The following is a 20,868-nucleotide window of genomic DNA, read 5'->3' on the forward strand; positions in this document are numbered from 1 at the left end:
ATTCTAAACACTGGGGATATTACAGAGAATTTAATAAGCACAAACCTTTGTTCTCATGGAACTTATGTTCTGGAGAGTAAATGGGAATAAAAATATAGTAAGTAGGTAAATTATATGGTACATTGGCAGATGATAAGTGCAATAGAGAAAAATATAGCTGAGTAAGGAGGATGGGGAATGCAGTCACTTTTTTCCCCCAAAGTGAGAAACAGGGGGAAGGTAGACAGACAGACTCCCGCATGCACCTGACCAGGATCCACCTGGCATGTCCTACAGGGGGCGATGCTCTGCTGTCACTGGAGCCATTCCAGCACCTGAGGCCAAGGCCATAGAGTCATCCTCAGTGCCCAAACCAACTTTGCTCCAATGGAGCCTCGACTGCAGAAGAGGAAGAGAGAGACAGAGAGAAGGATGGAGGCTTGGCTGTAGGAGGAAGAGAGATATAGAGAGAAGGAATGGGGGAAGGGTGGAGAAGCAGATGAGTGCTTTTCCTATGTGCCCTGGTCGGGAATTGAACCTGGGACTTCCACAGGCCTGGCTGATGCTCTACTGCTGAGCCTACAGGCCAGGGCCGGAATGCAGTCACATTTGAACCGAGGCAATCAGGATAGTAGGCCACAGCACAAGGAAGACATTTAAATGAAGCAAGGAGAAAGCATGCCCAAAGATCACATCAGAAAAAGCTAAAGCATAATGCGAGTGTTGATTGATGAAGTTGTTGTCAGAATAGGGGTGGGCTGCAGAAGGCCTCAGATGAGTTTGGATTTCATTTTAATGACACTGGGGAGATGTTAACAATTTTTAAAGAAAAACTTAAAAAGATATGGGTTGTGCTTTATGTAGATGACTTCGACAGATAACTTAAGTGGAAGGGACAGGAAGGAGGCAGGGAGTCCTCCTACTATATCCTCCAAATCAGGATGTAGAAGGACTATAGTAGTAGTCTAGAAACACTTGTTTTATATAAACTATTTCTATTTATTTATTTATTTATTTAATATATATAGAGAAAAATTTACATGACAAATACTATTCTAGACTCATGAGATGACTTTAGTGAACAAAACTGCTGAATATCACTTCCCTTGTGGACCCTGAATTCTAGTAGTAGGAGTCAGACAACATACATAATTAGCATAACATAAACAATAAATATAAGTAAATACAGTTTAAATATACAGTATGGGAGAAGGTAATATGCCATCCGGAAACAAGACAGTAGGCTAAGGAAACCATAAGAGTACGGGGGGGGGGGGTTTGGGGGGCAAGAGGGTTGGAGGGCAAGGATGTGATGGTAATGGGGGGGTATGGGGGCTTGGAGGACAAGTGTAGTATTAATTGTTGGTTCTTACCAATGCAATACTATCCACAGTTCCAAAAAAGTTTCCTAAAAATGTCTATACTGACATAAGGCAGACATAATAACAAATCATTTAAATTTTACAACACATCAGTATAACACAATGGCCAAAGAAACACAAAAGTAGTTCTAAATCTCATGTCTTAATCTAGGTGAAGAATGATGTATGGTACACATCAACTATACTAGGAGAGATTCTAAATGTAAATAATGTTAAAGCTTGTCTTTCCAGACAAAACCCAGAACAATATACCCCAAAGGAGAAATGCATAGGACTTTAAATGATAGAGAAATAGAATGTGCTTCTAGAGTCCCTAATTCCCATGAGAAATAAAACAGTGCTTGTTCCTTGATACATAACAGTTAAATACAAAGCTTAGTAAAAAGCTTGAAAAATTAATGTTTACATCAAGTTCAATTTCAAGATATCATTTGGCTTCAGTGACAAATTATTTTCCCCAAAGCACTGGCTACAAATTATTTCAATTATATATTTTAGCAATATATTTATAGGTCAGATCAATATATTTATTAAAATAATCTCTGTCCATGATAATTTTATATTATTTCTAAAATTAGACCTGGAAATGGACAAACTCTTGGAATTATAATGTTTGAGTAAGTCTTTTGATTCCTACCAAAAAAGGATGGTGAAGGTCTAACAAGTCTCACACTAAATGATGTATTTAGCTCTCTCAAGTTTCCAAGTTAGATTACTTTACTCATTTAACAATTACAACTATATGCTTATTTACTACAATAAAATACAATGTACACTACTAAGTTGTGATATCATAACAAATTGCCCAAAATGAAAATAGATTACAAGATACAAAATAATATTTTCTAATAACAAAAAAACCAGAATTTCTTCTTTGATATAGGTAATGTAATTCATATCAGAACAACTTTTTTTTTTTTTTTTTTTTTCACTTTTCTGAAGCTGGAAACAGGGAGAGACAGTCAGACAGACTCCCGCATGCGCCCGACCGGGATCCACCCGGCACGCCCACCATGGGGCGACGCTCTGCCCATCAGGGGGCGATGCTCTGCCCATCCTGGGCGTCGCCGTATTGCGACCAGAGCCACTCCAGCGCCTGGGGCAGAGGCCACAGAGCCATCCCCAGCGCCCGGGCCATCTTTGCTCCAATGGAGCCTTGGCTGCGGGAGGGGAAGAGAGAGACAGAGAGGAGAGTGCGGCGGAGGGGTGGAGAAGCAAATGTGCGCCTCTCCTGTGTGCTCTGGCCGGGAATCGAACCCGGGTCCTCCGCACGCTAGGCCGACGCTCTACCGCTGAGCCAACCGGCCAGGGCCAGAACAACTTCTTGGAGATAACAGTTATAACTTCTGGAAAAACTACAGTAAAAGACTTTCTGAAGGCATTAGGAAGCTACCAAAAGTAGGCAGAAATTAGAAAAGAAGAATGGTACTAGTGAGTTTCCCAGTATTCCTACTGCTTTCTGCTTCAGGGAAGAACACACATGGTGGTGTAGAGTGACTAGAAGTTGGATAGTTCTCTTGCCTTATGGCTTGAAGTCAGAGGTCAGTTTAGAGGGTACTACAGGTCCTGGGAAATGAAAGAAAATTCTGTGCCATTCCCCTTCAAACAAAGGTCAAAGAGAGCACCTGATGAACAATATTGGCTTTACCAACTCAGATGTGAGAACACACACCATGGGGAACCATGAGTGTCCTCTCACGTATTCTAGAATTTGGGCTTGTGTTTAGTTCTTTTAGGGACTATTCCAGAAAGCTGAGTTTTGCTCCAAGTTTGATGCTGTTAGGAAGATGTGGAGGCAATTCTACGTTTCTTAAGACTGCTAGTTAAGCAGCACTTTTATTAGTCACAGAGGAGAGGTTAGTCATTTTTATGGATTGGACAATTTTCTTGTTTTTAATCTGTTTTTGTCTTGATTCATCATGGTTATAGAATAACTCTATCTGATATCTGTATTGTGAGATTTTTAAAAAAATCTTAAACAGTAGAAAACTATAGCCTGTAGTGAGTGCCTGTCTAACTCCAGCTACACAAAGTTGACCTGTTAGTTCCAGGCTATCTCCTAGCTGCCAAAGTCCCTTTGCCTCTTTCTCACTGGGAAAGGGAACAGTCACAACAGTCACATCAGAAAGCTTCAAATTCTGCTCAAATTGACTGATTTGTGAACTACCTGTATCAGGGCAGAGTCCATGCAGCCTGGTTAAAGCTGTAAAGATTAAACACATTTAAGCAGCTGCTCACTTGCTCTATTCAAGACAGAGTGTGACTATGTCTGCTTTGGAACATGTAATACAGTTTGAAACTTCAGCAGAATTAACAACCTATTAAAACAAAAATAAACACTTTTCAGAAGAATGAAGCAGAAAGCAGAATAACGTCTAGTATACAATTAGTGATAAGAAGAAACAAGAAAAAGTCACCCTTATTCATAAATAAAAGACAAAAAAAAAGCATTACAACAGGATGGCCCATATGATGGAATTAGCTGGTAATTATATTAAAATGGACATTATAAATATGTTTAAGGACATAAAGTAAAATAATAATATTAGTGAACAGACAGGAAATCTCAGCAGAAGAATGAAAACTAAGAATTAAAGAAAAAGAAAAAAAAGAGTTCAATATTATCTGAAAGAAAATATTTACTGCTAGGTTTTAAAGCAGATTAGAGAAAACAGACCAAAGAATTAGAATCAATAAAGTTAAAGTGGACTGATAGAAGTTATTCAATTTGAAATCATGAGAATAAAAATATTAAAAGAAATAAATGTAAAAAGAGAAATAAACAGAACCTCTGTGATTTGTAGTACAACATTAAAAGGTATAACACGTATCATTGGCTATTGGAGGAGAAAAAAGAACAGGAGAAAAAATATTTTCAAATATTAAAATAATAGTCAAAATTTTCTCCAATTTGGTAAGAATACAAGTTTACAGATTTAAGCAATTGAGAAAACATCAAGAAAAGTATTTTTAAATTCAAATCATACTCAAACAGTTGAAAACCCTAAAATAAGAGACACAATTTGAAAGCAGTCAGATAAAATGAAACTAACACATAAGAGAATGAGGTTACAGATGACAGCTAACTGCTCCTTAGAATCAACAGAGGCTAAAACTCAAAGGACGCTGACAGGAAAAGACTGTCCAATGAGAATTTCATATCTAATAGAAAGATCCCTTTAAGACTGAAGGTGAAATAAAGATGTTTTCTAAAAAACAAAAACTTGGTAAAACCCTCACATGAAGTATGCAGATCCATACTATAAGAAATGGTAAAGAAAACTTCTCAGCCAAAGGAAACTGATACCTGATGGAAATTTGGATATTTAGGAAAAGAGGAAGAGCACACAAAATGGTGAATGCAGGTGAATATAAAAATAAAACTGGAAGTTAACAATAAAATAGCCGTTGATAATAAACTCAAAGAAACCTAATGATACTTCAGACGTCCACTGTAAAGCGGTGCGTGGACTTGCTGACCATTTCACATGGAGCTGAAATCATGTTGAGTAGTGCCTGTTGCACTCCTTTGGCTTCTTGGATATACAAAACATCGGGCAATCAATATAAAGACCATCTCTTGTGAAATTAATAGGAAAAATTAGACTTTATGTTTGAATGTAAATTCTAAGTGATTCACTAAAATAGATTAAAATAACTTTCAAACTAACCATTGCCCATGTCAGCTTCCTTCACTATACACTTTTTTTAAACAAATAAAAATAACTTTTTTTATTTATTGATTTTTAGAGAAGAGTGGAAGTGAGGAAGAAAAGAGAAAGAAAGAGCGAGAGAGAGAGAGAGAAACATCGATTTGTTGTTCCACCCATTCATGTATTCATTGATTGATTCCTGTATGTGCCCTGACCAGGTATCAAACCTGCAACCTTGGTGTACCGAGATGACACTCTAACCGACTGAGCTATCTGGCCAGAGCTCTTTTTAAAACAAATTTAAACAAACCAAAGAATGAAGGCAAATACCCTGATATTTCAGATCAGCTTAACTTAAGTGAGGACGTTCACTTCTCTTGGAGTTACCAAGTTACTTGCTTTAATGCCCCTCATTACTCTAACATGCCTTTATACACCTTGATTAATGTTCTCTATTATGAAAAATGTATTATAAGTCTCAAAATTTGCTTTTACATGTGCTGAAATTCAACCTTTGCAGGCCAATGTAATATCATTTATACTATGTTCAACATCCTATTACTTAAGTTAGCAGAGCATTTGAAGACTGGAGGTTTAATAGTGCCCTTTTATAAAAGGTTAAGAATTTATCATACTGGGGAAGATACTAAATGATTCTGAGCTCAAGAAAAACTTTTTGTAAGTGTGTGGGGGAAGCAAAGAAAACAAGAATTTAGGAATCTGGATTCTAGTTCAGCCCTTGGTGGTAACCTAGATATGGCAGCTTCCAAAAATCATTTAGTCCCTTTGTTTTTCATTTATTTAGTTGCTTTTTAATTGATCAATTTTAGAGAGAGAGAGAGAGGAAGGGAGAAAGAGAGAGATAGAGACAGAGAGAGAGAGAGAGAGAGAGAGAGAGAGAGAGAGAGAATTCATCTGTTAGTCCACTTAGTTATGCTTTTATTGATCACTTCCTGTATGTGCCCTGACTGGGGGTCAAACCTGCAGCCCTGGTGTTTGGTTCCAACCTACTGAACTAGCTGGCCAGGACTTTCGTTTGTCTTGTAAAAACATGTACTAGAGAGTTTCAAATATTCCATTATATTAAAGGATAGTTTAATGTTTGTTATATTTGTAATAGGAAAGTTGAATTGTATGAAAATATTTGTTTGGTTTTACTTTTAAGCACGTTTCAAAGAATCTGTAGGCCACAGGCTTTTAATATACATTTGAATAAAGAGAAGAGAGCACCCAGAATATGTGATCACAAAAATGACAGTTTGGGGCCTATTGTGTTTCTTCATGATAAAAGGCGTGTACATTTACACAACAAACAAACATCTCTGAAGGTATGATTCACAAATAGTGTATAGAAATTTACCTATTGATTTGATAAAATAATTTCTGGCTTCAGCTGATGACAGGTTTGGTGGAATTTGTTAATACCTGGTTATAACATGAATATGAGTACCATATTACAAAGTTCGATAGTTTGAAGTAAAATTTTGAAGTGTAACTACCCTTCTTTGGTCATCCAAATGTTTGTTTCCCACAGCTCAACAAACAAGTTGGGCTTTAGCAAAAATCTAAGAATTACATAAAGTATATTGCTTTGTCCTATAGCCAAACCTTGCACTGTGGACATTGCAGGATTTGGGCTTGTTCCTTTCCACAATCACAATTCTACATGGTTGACAAGTCAATATATACTAAACACCTGGTATTAATTTTTTAGCTCAGAATTGGTCTACTTGGAGAAAGCTGGGTCACTGTCACCAAAAATGATGGATGACATTTTTTAAAATATTGTGTTTTATTCCTTTTGTTTATTACCCAAAATGCCATATTATTCCTAATCACAATCAAGATTCTCAGAAACAAATGTGATGCAACTTAGTGTACCCAGGTTCGGTTTTTAAGGAAGAAAATGGCCTAGCATCCTCGGGTCTCAGGCAGAAGAGAAACATGTCTCCCAATGAGATCTGTCAGATGGATGTTTAGGGGGTCCTTGAGTTACGACAGTCTTGACATACAAAGTTTTTAGTTTACGCTGCTCACTCAAAAGTAATTTTAAAAATTGAGACAAGAATGTTTTGGTTTATGCAGTTAGGGTCCTACTTACAGACTACATGGTGAATGAGTTTGGTTCTTTGCAGTGGAAGAATACGCAGCAACGCGCCCTGTGAGTGAGGAAACTGGTGTTCCCCAGCATGCTCACCTACGCCATTCTGGACTGCTGAAAGTGCAGTGTTCAGTTTGTGTTGCTTTGTTCGGTGACTTTTTGGCCATTATCATGGCTCCTAAACTAAAGTCAGAGTCTTCAGATGGCAGTGCTTCAAAGAAGAGGGAAGCCATCATGACAGATGCCACAGAGCTACTGGCATCACATGGAGAGGAGCTGTCTGCTGAGGACCTCATTCAGCTGGGGAAGCACCTGATTGAAGAGGAAGAGATAGAAACCCCAGAACCCAAGAGATTTACTAACAAGGGTTTGGCAGAGGTTTTCCTATGGCAGAGGATGGGTTGGAGAAATGTCAGGCTGAAGACCTCAGTGAAGACAGATTCAGTGAGGTCTACAGAGCTGTTATGGATGCCTTGCAGTGCTATAGGCAGATTTTAGAAGATAAGAAGTCATCAACCTTCCAGACTAGCTTGGAACAATTATTTAAGAAGGGAGAGAGGCCTGCAACAGATCCTGTAGCCTCTACATTAGCTGCTTCCTGAGATGAAACACCTGTAGCACAGGTAGACTCATCTCCAGCGTCTCCTGCACGTTCCTTGGTTAATCCTGATTCACTTGACCCAGTATCTCCAGCACCTTCTGCAGGTTCTCCTGCCTCTCCAGCTTCCTCCTCCCAATAGGTCACACTCTTCCACCTTTATTCCAACCACAGGAATAAAGGTAAGGAATTATTTCTTACACTCATTTTTTGTCTTTTTTTCTGTACTATACAGTACAGTGTACAGTACAGTATATTTATGTTCTTTTCCTTTTTCTGTGACTTAGTTGTGTATCTATCTTCTAGATTATGATTTTACAACTGTGTTAGGATAGGTAAGTGACTTAGGCTAGGTTGTGTTTTGACTTACATAAAAATTTGGGTTATACCACTGTTGTAGAAAGAGAACTGTGTTGTAACCCAAGGATCCCTTTTACTTGCTAGCCAAAGGAGGGTGTGAGAAGGGAGCCCAGTTTCCTCAAGGAAAAGACTGGCAAGTGTTGGGCAGGAGGTCACAGTTCCAGCCAGCCCAGTGGAAATCCAAGTCTGGATTCATTAATTATTTGCCACTATAATTGTTAAGACTGAAGTACTTCTATCAAAGCTGAAGTAAACCCAAGCATCAGTCTGGTAACATCAATGGTATAGATTCATAATTATACACTCTAAACAACTGCTTACTCTGTCATTAACTCGTAAATTTTTTAGGGTTTTTTTCTGCTCCTGAGGCAATTGGAAACAGAGGAGCAGCTGCAACATCAGCACTTGCGTTTTGCCAGTTATTCGGAGAATAGCCCAATTAGTGGGAATGGGTAGTAATACATGCATTTGGCAGTCATGTTTGCACAAAATGAGGGTAATATTTAAAATAAGACAATTTTCATGGAACATCATAGCACCTGAGAGTATTGTGGAAGAATCTGATATCAGATATTTCTAAAGAGACAACTATGGGATTCTTCTCCTCTACAATAGCAACTTGCCCCTCTTCCATCCAGCTGAAATCTGCAACCTGCTGGTCCCATCCAGCTGTCATAGTCCCTCACTCCATTCTTAGCACCTTTGCCCTACCCAGCTTAAATGCTATAGTTTATCTTTGAGGTCACTTTAATGCATTCATTTTGACTCTCTCACTCCTCTTGTTCATACACACAACCCTAATTAAATTCAACTCTGTCTTTTCCCAATGCTCACAATGCTCAATGTGGCTAGAGGAAAATGACCACAAATTTCAAGTGGGCTACCCATCACTCATTTCATATTTCTCTAGATCTCTCCTTTTCCACTCTCCTAGACTTGCTGACTTCCCATTTCTCCTTAAAATCTGATACTTCCTCCACCATAATCATGCTTCCTTCTTGGTGGGAAGTTGCTATGACCAGATGAAAGCAATGACAAGTTCCCACTACCGGCTCTCCGCCCCTACACGCCTCGTTCTGCATGCTCCCTTGGTCCCACTGACACGAATGGATGGCCGTGCTCCTGGAAAACCAGGCCCCCACACTTGTGCTCTAGGTCTCATTCGCTACCTGGCACCTATTTAAATAATTTAAAATTCTCCTCCCTCTCTCTACATAAATGTCAATTTCCTCCTCTCTCATAAATTGTTATCTTTAATATAAACATGCTAAAATATTTATCTTTTAAAAAATTTTTTTCGTGGCTCTTTTCCCCTTTCAGTTACTGTCCTATTTCTCACATTCTTTTTACAGTAAAAAACAAAAAGAAAATAATTATCTGCACTCTGTCTCCATTTCCTCTCTCTTGAATTCTCCATGTCATCAAAGTCATGGACATTAGTGAATCCTCATCTTACATTACATAGGAGCAGCATCTGACACGGACTATTCTCTCTTGGAAACACTTCTTCCTTTGCCTTAGAGAACAATATTCCACCTTTTTTTCTTCCTCTCTTTCTGGCTGTGACTCCTCAAGCTCTTTTGCTGATTCCCTCTTCTCTTCAACTATTAGAAACACTCCCCAGTGCTTAGTCAGGAAAGTGCTTTTTTCTTCCTATACTCAGACCTTAGATGATCCCATTAGACAGGTGGCATTTGACACATTTGAATAGTTGACCACCAAATGTACACTTCCCCATGGACCTCACTCCTGAACGATATGTGTACTTGTCTACCTGACTGATTCTCTGATGACCTATAAGTATTGCACATGTAGTATGAATACATATACAAAAAAGGGTTGCTATATTTTTCAAACTCCATGGATAGCTCTCTCACTTCTATCAAGCCTTCATTTAATGTCATTATGTCATTTTTTTTTAGTTTTGTCTTCCCTGACCTCACTTCCAAAACCTTCTTTTCCTTCTTGCCCCGAATTGGGACATTTAATGTTCCCCTTCCTTACATTTTTTTCTCTTAGTAGTTATTGTTATCTAACATATTACATATTTACTGAGTTGTCTTTAGTAATGCTGGTCTCCCTCAGGAAAGACAGGACATTTTTCTGTTTTTATTGCTGTATCACAAGCACCTGGAACAGTGTCTGGCAGATAGCAGGCATTCAGTAAATACTGGAGGTATGAATAAATGGGCCATTTTAGAAATACGACGCATGGCTTCCAACAACACAAGTCTCATATGCACAAGATTTACTGCACCTAAAATTATTCTGGGTTTTTTTTCGAGCCTTCTCTTTGATTATTCTCCACATGAAAATGTCCGTATGATCTTAGACATCCTTGAGAACAATGATGGATACTAAAGTTCTTTCCCTATTATAAACTAGATACACACATCACGCCATGTACATCTGTGTGAAGAAATATAAATAGCTTCCTGACTGTGGAGGTGGCCACAAGTAGCCTGCCTGTTACAAAAGGTTTACATTGTCTTCATTCTCTTAGGTGCCCCCACATCTGTGCTAATTGTGCCATCATTTTCTGAGCAAATAAGGCTCTTTAATGCATCTCAATCAATATAGTTTTTTCTGCTTAAAGTGGTCTTTCATCTTTCTACAACTGAAAGAGTGATTGTCATTGTTTAAGCTCTTACTCAGATTCTCCACATCTCTGTGAAGCCTTGCATTATACCAGGAAGAATGATTTATTCCTTCTTCTGTGTTCATATTTACTATGGTAGTGAACCTGCCACATTTGGATCACTGTTTACATATCTTTCTCCCACACTAAATTATGAGCTTCTCATAAGCACAGATACCTCTGTGTCCTCAGCATTTGACCAAAGTCTGTCACATAGTAGATATTGACTCTTTGCTTAAGGCACTCATTAACCCATAGAATTCAAGTTCGAGTCATTGTCAAAATAAAATCTTTAAAAAGATTAGCTTCAAGAAAGTAGCACAATACAGTTCTCAGTATTAAGTAACCACAAGTATACCAGGGTCATAAATGATAAAAGTAATAAACTATGAATATTTTAATATTTAGACTTAAATTTTAAAGTTTAGCCTACTTAAAATTATCTATATAAAAATATAAAGATCAATGGCTCACTTTGTTTTTTAATTACAATTCATCTAGGTTAAGACTTATAGTACTAAAATGATTAAATGAACTGTATTTAAAACCAAGAAAATCAGCTAAATTTATGGAAGTTATAAGTTGATACATTTTTTTCAGAGGACTATTGGTACAAACTTTATATTTGATTTTTTACAGTTTGTGTAACCAAATGGAGAATTTTAAAAAGTTAACTAGTAGCTCTTATTTTTCTCTCTAGTTGTGAATGTAAAATGGCAAATTTAATGTGGCAATGTTAAATTCATGTGAAAATTTAAATGTCAAATTGTGATAAACTCATTAGTTGTAAGAAAGAATGATATTAATGTCAAATTGTGGTAAACTCATTAGTTGTAAGAAAGAATAATATTAATATAAAATTATGACACAAAATTGTTAATTAACAAACACCTGTTATTTTCTCTCATATTGCTATGATAAAATAATATGCAGATTGAAAAATGGTTGAGTATCTTAATGTTTATGTGCAAAATATTTTTTATCAAATACTTTCCTTATTTTCTAAGATAAACACTTTATTTTTTTCCAAGTTAGGTCCTTAAGAAAATAAAAGAGATTTCTCTGCAGAAGTTCTCTGTACAATTCTTCTATTAACATCTGCGTTTTATAACCTGTATGTTTTTTTTTTCATTATGCAATATTTTTAAGTTAACATTGTCCAATGCAATGGAATAATGGTGAAGAAATTCCAATATTAAAATATCCACAGACATATTTTAAAAAGATATTAAAAAAGAATCACCCTGTAATAGCAGTTCTTAGAGTCAGAGGCCTGCAACTGAACTTTAATTCTTCTGCTCCCATGCTTAATTCTTTCTATATTTTAGCTAATAAGATGCCTACTCTCCCCTGCAATTCTGATACTAACCTTCCCTGACAATCTTATTGGGAAGTGTCCTACACTCTCTTACTGGAAGAAGGAATATGATATCAAGAATTTGAGTTTCTTCTTTTGCTCTGTATCTCCAGGGGTATTTTATTCAATATATAAGTGTCTGAGAGAGAAGCAAGGAAAGTTCAATAGCTTGTCCTTTTGAAATCAGGTAGCAGGAAGTCAAACCACTTATCCTCAGTGTCCACTCCCAAGAGACATCTGAGGCAAACACCTACAGGATGACATTTGAAGAGCTTATATATTTCTGCTTTCACCAAGAATCCCTAGGAAACTGAGGGAAGGCAATCTTAGCTATAGCTTCTGCTTATTCATTGAGTGTTTAATATGTGCCAAACAGGAAGAAAATGAGTAAAAAAAAAAGCCTAAGGAATCTGTCCAACTTTATATGGCTAATATGTGCCAGAGACCAGACTCAATTCTAGTCTCTCCTGCTACACACTTAATTGCTCTCCAGTGTACATAATAGAAGTTGATTTGAGACAGAGAAGAAGAAAGATATTAGCTTTTAGTAAGGCTCATTTCCCTGTTTCCCAGGACACATAGAGATGGGCGACCTGGTGGAAGAATTGCTTCCATTCCTTAGCTTGAGAAAAAAAATAACCTCCCACATTCACAATTTGTCTTCAAAACTGACTAAAACTTCATGGAAAGTTTCTTTACAATAGTGTTCTCTAATATTAATGCAGAAATAAAACATTTAGGGTCTTATTAAAATATTCAGATCCTGATTTTGTAGGATGAGGTGCAGCCCAAGAGTTTACCTTCTAATAAGCTCCCAGATGATTTTGCTGTGATTGGTCTATGAACCACACCCGAGCAGCAAACCTCAATGCAATGGTGAGCACCTGTCCTTTGCCTCCTCACTGCAAGAGCGGATAGATGTACAGGAGAGCTGATGAAGAGGTCTCCACATCATTTTGGATAAAAAATATTAGGTGATTCATGGACCTTATCTAGAGTTAATTTTTTATGTATCAAAGTGTTTAGCCCAATTTCCTTTAATTCTACTTCTACCTCTCATTGCTCATGTTTGACTATTTAATTTCATAGTTTCTTGGAGAAAATATGTAGTGATTTTCAGTATGACTAACATTTCTTTTCAGCTTTAGTAAATAAAAACTATAAAAACAACTGATTAAAGTAAATGGAGATTTTTAACTATTTTATTTCTTATACACATTACACTCCTCCTTCCACAGTGTGGACAAAAAGAGTATAAAATATCTACTAATTATGTGTTATGTCCTCTTTTAGTCAATGGACATGGAAGATAATCAAAGAACAACTCTGTTTTGGGAGAGTGTATTCTAATGGGAGACATAGAATTGTAAATAGAAAGCTCACTCATTCACTCATGTGTATGACTGAATATGTATAGTTAGTTATGAGGAGCAATGAACTTTTCCTAGGACCAGGGGAATAGTGATCAGAGAATGTTTAGCAGAATACTGGTGTCTCTAACTAGCACCATTTGACCATTTGAAAGAGAACATTTCAAACAATAAAAACAAAAACAAACAAACAAAAAATCCCAAACAACAAAACGCCCCAGATACTCATAGACATGAAATAACATAGTATGACTTGGTACATTTGGCTTTAATGGATATTGAGACAAGTATTAGAAAACTCCAGGCTTCTATGGTAGACCATAATTCAGGCAAACCCAGAGACAGAGAATTCTGTAGGCTGGAGCAGAAAAGCATGGGAAGTGAACAACTGATAACTTCATCAAAGTCTTGCCACTCACCAGTCACAGTTAAATATGTTCTTTCAGGTTTGGAGGGACATGAACTATTAATCGATATAGTAATAGTTAATACCAAGTTCTTTTTCCTCTGACTTAGATAAATGGAAGTAGCTATCGCTTTTCTCTGAGTAGCAACTATATATTAGAAAATAAAAGTTACCATACGCAGCACCATACAAAGACTTGCATGCACAATGGGAATGAGTTATCATAACCCAGGGACTCACTTAAGAACAGAATTTCATATACTACTAACCAGTATCAGCCTCTTTTTATGTTTGCTCTTTTAAAATAAAAAAGGATCAAAAGATTTTATTTTTAAAGTGTCTCTTTAACCCAGTCTTAGCACATATTGAAAGAGTAATGCATCTAGGGGTGTAGAAGGGGCTCTCTATAACTCAAAGGAATGATTTATATTTTCATTTTATTCCTTTTATAGCAGTGAGGGCACCAAAAGGACTCTATATGCAGTTTTACTCACAAAGCATTGTTATAGTGTTAGCTGGCAAGGGGTCATTAGGGGTCACCTACTCTTTAAAAGGATATATACTCTAAACAACCCTAGAGAGATCAATATCTCCACCAAAACAAGCGAAGTCCAAAGAGTAAACCTAGTCATTTATCAGAGGATGTAACAACTCTTGGATTTTTCTAAAACCCAACCACTAAAATAGAAACCATTTATATCAATAACTTCATAAAAAGGCTAGTTATAGGTTACTTGTCCTACTTACAAAATCAGTTATTTCAAATCTCTTATTATTTTTTATATGTATGCAGCTTGATATTTTCTGGCTTCATAGCTATGTTCATTCTTTTCAGGATTTTCCACAGAGAACCTTCAAAGTGAATACAGGAAAGAAACAGACTTATAATGCTAAGAACACACTTAGAAATGATTCTTAATCAGTTCTGTGGCTTCAGTTTCATGGTAGATCAGGAGACAATGTCTTCTCCTTCTGCTCTGGTGGAAACATAAGTTTTCTACAAGGTGTTAGGCTGAGAGCAATGAAATGAAAACTCTCCAATATATCAATAAGATGATGATGTATTTATAGAACATGAACCACAAGAGAGCTATACTGAGCGCTTTCAATAAACCTCAATTAAAGTGATCAATACTGCTAAGAGAATCTTTAAAAGCACCTCTGACAGAAAACTTCACTGAGATTAGTTCTAAATGCTGAGATAGACAGAGTACTTCAAAGCATAATGGGAAGTAAATTCCAGCGTTTAAGTCCTAACTCTCAGGATCTCACAGTTATGGCTCGACTAAATAAAAGCTTGATGATTCTTGAGTAAAAGGTATTTTTTTTGCCTTTTATACTTGTAAAAGTAAACATGAGCAGTATCCTATGTAAAGACTTACAAGAAGCACACCTTGTACTAAATCTCTTTGAATATTTTTATTCATGTTTCTCCTAAAATGTTAAAATTTTCTTATTCCTATTCTCTGATAATTTAAAGACATACTTTTTATCAGTCATAGTCCATTTGAAGTCCCCCTTCTACAAATCCTTTCCTTTATGTCCTAGTTTTATTAAAACCTGCACAACCAAATATAGTTCTTGATTACATACTCTTGGAGTAATTGCCAACCGTTACTTGTAAGTCTAAGCTCCACAACTGGAAAGGTAAGCTCCCTAAAGGCAAGCTTCGTACTATACTTAGCTTTACAATCCCTCATATTAATAAGCAGAGTGCTAATCACTTTGTGACAGCTTTGTCTAAAATACAAACACTGCTTGAAGGGCTCACATCTTAGGAAAGCTTTCTGAGCTCACAAGCTCATTAGCAGCTTAGTTAGACCTGTCACATGAGACCCAGAAAGTCCTAAATGCAAAGAACTAAGGACTGTGAGAGCAGGAGAGGGTAGATTTAGAAAAGGAGATGCTTCAGAGGGATAACAGAGAACTCTCCCTAAGATTGGCCTCATGGACACTTTGATGGGGGTAGTGAAATTCTTTTTGAAATATCCCAACAGGAGACACTTAAGTGTTCTTTCTCAGATGGAAAACCTTGACAACAGGGAGACCCTGAGAATACTCTAGCACAGGTTAACTCTCAGGTGCCCGAATTACCGGTCGCTAAGCCATGAAGAGAATTGTTCTTTGTTGAGCCAAACCCAGGTACACTCTGTCTTTTCACTAGTACTGATGACTCTGGATTCATTGATTCATTTTTTCAATTATTTAACAATTATTTAGGGCACTCCTAATATGTGAGTTAACACAATCTGAGAGCTGAGAGTTTGTTGTGAGCAAAATGAATTTGGACGCTAACTTTAGAAGGTCCTGCCTCCTAACAGACAGAATGATTAGCCAAATAATGACACCAATATAAAACCAACAGTTAAAAGAGAAAGCCTAATAATGAGCCCTTGAGCATATTTGGTAGAGAAAGCTAATCTAATATAGGAGCCAGCAAAGGGGGCAGAGCAGTGTTCTGGCAGCAGAAGCATGAGACAAGGCCCTGAGGTGGATGGAAGGAAACAGTAAGCTCTCTAAGAACCAAAAGAAAGACTCTTCTTAAAAGGTTGTATGAATCAAAGGTTGAGAATCCTTCAACAGTTGGTCCGCAGTTCCTTAGCTTGGCATTTGGGATTTGTGGTCCTTTGGATAAAAGAACCTGGAGAGCTCAATTCTCTGCTGTGGGCCAGAGGAGGCTCTCATCTCTTGTCTCTTCTCTATTATGCTGTGCCTGTGCCTTTGTGGGCAGCGCCTGGCGAGATCCCTGATTCCAAACAAACTTTGAATGGCTTTCAAAGTCATATGGGATCTGTTGCTGGGTAGAAAGAAGTCATGGAAACTTCAGGCTGAAAAGATATTAAAGGTACCTGACATGTCTGTGGGACTGGTCTATCTCAGAGATGGTCTTATAGCAAAGGTGATCTCTTTTTAGTAAATGTATTATTTTTCCAGTCGTAGCTCCAAGGACAAAAGAAAGGCAAGCAAGTTGAGCAGTTGGCCCTGGAATCTCAGCTGGGGTCCTATTAATATGGTCACTTTCTCACCTGCGATGCGTCCATGAGAGTCATCTACTAGACTTGCTTCTCCTCCTCCACTGGCTGACTGCCTGGCAGTGAGCCTCCGATTTCATAGTTCACGTCGCTGCTAATTTCCTGCAAGACTCCAAAGTTTGCTTTGCTTTATTAATTTAAAGGGAGGGAAAATGCTACTGTGACTGTGTTCTTTTAGAGAGTGAATGTTAAATTTTCAAACACCTTGATTAGGAGATTTAAAAATCAGTATTACTATCATGTTCATTGGATTAAACGTATTCTTTGTGTGGTTTAGGAGACTGGGCGAACCATCTGTGGGAGAAAACGGAAGAATGCACAGCCTTTAAAAAAATTGCTTATTTGACGGAAAGCCATCCTGGTAATGAAAATAGGAAAAGAACTAACCCTTGTAATATATACCTAGTATATTTTATAAGCCCTGATATGCTTGATATATCTAATATCTGCTTTAATCTCTGATAGGTATGAGTTGCTTGGACTCATAATCCACATGATAACAATGTTCTAACCTTTTTTAAGGCACAACCTAAGTTAGTTGAATAGTAATGCTCTTCTTTATTTTTTCAAACTATATTACAGAAATCGACTCTCTTCAGAGTAAGCGCCTGAAGTCTCAGAAGTGAGATTGCCAGAGACCAGGCAGTGACTGTGAGGACAGGCTAAGACACAGCGGACCTAGAGGAGAAACAGACCTGAAATTGAACACTCCAAGGCTGTTATCGTGCCTCTCTGTATTTAATGCCACCTTGCCACTTAGTGAGGCTTTTAAAAATTGAAAATGGGACTTAGGATAGTAGAGTTCTCTAAGTGATAAGAGAAAATGGATGTTAGAAAGCAGCCCATTACTATTTAGATATTGTCAGAGCATTAGAGGCTTTGTGTTCAAAATGCTTCAAGAATAATTCAGTTAGGATAAAATTTCTTTTACTGAAACTTAATTGTTATAGCTCAACTTTTCTATGCCACAAGTACCTTATGAATAACTAATTTTACTCTTAAAATTTTTTTTATTTTTCAGACTTGAAGTTTTAAGAATGTAGACATATTGTTATTTCAACATGTGGAGTTTTAATTTTCTTAATTTATTGATTTATTTTAGAAAGAAAAAGTGAGGGGGGAGACAGAGAGAGAGAGAGAGAGATATCTTAATACATTGTTTCACATATTTATGCATTCATTAGTTGACTCTTACATGTGCCCTGATTGGGGATCGAACCTGCAACCTTGGCATATTGAGACGACACTCTGACCAAATGAGCTACTCGGCCAGGGTGGATTTTCTATTTTTAACACTCATTAAGAATTTATTGGTATATTGAGGATCACAAGGGCACACACCTCATTGCAAAAATTTCGTGTTAGCCCTAGACTTTCTCAGTTCTCCCTTATGACTCCTGCTACATGAACTGTTTCTATATAATAGTTATTTTGGTGCTTTTAAAGCAAAAGTTTATTGGTGGGAAGTTCCTAAGGTTCAAGATTTTTCTGTGTATAAATATTATCTGGTTTAAAAGCAGCACCATCCAGCATCCAAAACAGCTGGTGCCTTTAGTTTTACGAACATGATCCTTTCATTCTAGACGTCTGAAATTCCTCTGAGTAAAACCTCCTCACCTGTAGTCAGTGACAATATTTAAGAGTGACCTTACTAATCCTTTCATGAACATTGAGATCCATGTTTTTATTATATTATCTATTGTCTTGTTCATTGTTCAAGAAAAATTGTATCAATTTCCCCGAAGCACACTCTATACTACAGTCAAATTGTCTGCACGTATAGAAGCAGTAATCAGATCTGCACACAGTGTTAAAGTTCCATTTCCGTTGCTCTACTTAAGAGGCCAATCCTATTGCCTCGTAGGCTCTTAGCTTTATCAGTATTATTCCAAACAGACTCCAAGAAAATCTGTGCCATAACTCCCGTCCTTATAAAAGTGCCCAAGATACAAACCCTTTGAGGACACCGTTCCATAAAGTAAGGGGTGTGATATTTAGTGCACTTATGAAGCAGTCTTTAATGCTGTTTAAATTAATGTCCTAGCAGTCTTACTTGTCATAGTGTAGAGATGACTCCATGCCGTTTTGTAAAGCCTTGAGGTTTTGAAGAGCTATCCTACAATTTGAACAGTTACTCTTTCCACATTATTGCATGTTTTGCATCCTCACGTCCTCTCTAGCGGACACTGTTGTACTCTCCTCTAAAATATGACGAGTCCCACCCCCCTCCTCCTGCACCTAGTCTGTACTCAGTCAATCCTCTTAGAATGCTGTGAAAGAGAGAATAATCAATTTCACATCTCCCCAAACAACACACGCTCTTAGCCGGTCCCTCAGACACACAGCTCTCTCCCCAAATGCATCCTGCCTGTGCTGGCTGGAGCTTCCAGAACCCAGAGCCTGGATAAGGAGCTGCTGGGGCACCTCCACCCTGCTCAGCTCAGGAATTCTTCACAAGCACATGTGGCGGACAGGACAGGAGAACGGTCCCTCCCTGCCTTCTAACTCTGGGATGTGACCTTTCATTTGCACAATGGATCACAATTCAAAAACAGAAAAAAAAATCAGTGAGACAGAGAAGGGCAGCTTTATTTTTTCAGAGATGAAAGACAGGCAAGTATTCTTATGTTTTTACCTGTCATTTCCCATGAGCAGAGTCCAAATGGAATGTGTCACACATGCGTGCATCTTTTTTTAGAGAAATTGTTTACTAGCACACTTAACAACACCAAGAAAGTGCTTTATATGATGTCCAAAGAAATACAATCTACCCTTTTAAAAATGGAAACCTGTGATTGCCAGAAAAATATCTTCTGCTAGCCTTGCTGGGTAGTTTGTACTTGAAGTAAAACTGTCACCACCCACTCTGTATTCAAGCCAAAATTTAAAAAGGCAGGCGAACTGAAAGGAACCACGAGCCAGTCCGTCCCTATCAGAAAACAGCCATAGGAGCAAATCACATTGGGGACAGGCTCAACAACTCAGAGACACCATCCTCAGGACAGAAGGAGAGCTATGGAGCCATTTTTCACGAGGTTCACAAGAAAATGTCAGCTCACAGCTGCTTGTGCACGGCCAGAGCGCATCTTAATTTGGTCAAAAGGAACCCAGCCAGTCACCCTCATAGAGCATTTCCTAGAGTCCAGTACAAATCTGATTGATACACTATGCTTTGAGCACCTTTCCCAATATAATCTTTGGCAATTGCATGGAACAGATCTACATCTTATTCTAAACTAAATGCCTCCTCTTGTTTCCTTTTAAAATGTGAATTAGACACTTCTCAGCTAATAGTCAAAAAAAAAATTTAAAAAGCACGGACAAAAACCCCCACTGTTCCCCACCCTCCTCCAGCTTCCTAATACCTGGGGCAGTTTACTTCGGGATAGAGCAGGTTCTGGGCCAGGGCACAATGGCAAATGGGCACACAAGTCTGCTACCCCGGAAGCACAGGCAATGCTTTCTTTGTAAAAACACAGGAAAATACACACGCTGGAACAAAAGACACTCTATCTGCACACCAAGAGACAAGAGAAATTAGGTATTTGTTTTACACACATCTGTACCCACTTATAAAAAAACCCCCAGCTTTGTGTCTATTTTAAGGATGACATGCTTCTTTCCTCTTCAAGCCAGGTCCCAAGAAAATTAATTTTTTAAGCTTTGTCTCCAGTGGGAGGTAAAACATACTCTGCCAGAATACCTGGTGTGTGCCTTTGTTGGTAGGGTGCCATTTCAAACTTATTATATTTGAACTCAATTATGTGGGAAATTAAGATAAGGCAAATGCCGTCTGAGAGCTCTGAATTATTCTGACATTACAAAGAAACGCCAAGTCAGCAGATATTTGCTGTTTACATTTCATTATAACGTAATCATGCATTTGCAGCCTTCTGGAGCAAAATGCTAACTATTCTCCAAACAGCCACCTGACAATCTAGGGCTGAAGCACACAGTCTGACTCAGAAGGAGACATCATGATGGCTCTCCAC

General features: G+C 37.7%; 1 protein-coding gene across 3 annotated transcripts in view; it reads right to left on the reverse strand.

The window, feature by feature from the left end:
• The window catches only part of MAGI2 (membrane associated guanylate kinase, WW and PDZ domain containing 2), a 1,711,587-nt gene that overhangs the window by 953,302 nt on the left and 737,417 nt on the right, over positions 1-20,868 (reverse strand). The gene's annotated exons all lie outside the window — the stretch shown is intronic.

This window comes from Saccopteryx leptura, chromosome 12 (assembly GCF_036850995.1).
Source record: "Saccopteryx leptura isolate mSacLep1 chromosome 12, mSacLep1_pri_phased_curated, whole genome shotgun sequence".
Classification (NCBI taxonomy): Eukaryota; Metazoa; Chordata; class Mammalia; order Chiroptera; family Emballonuridae; genus Saccopteryx; species Saccopteryx leptura.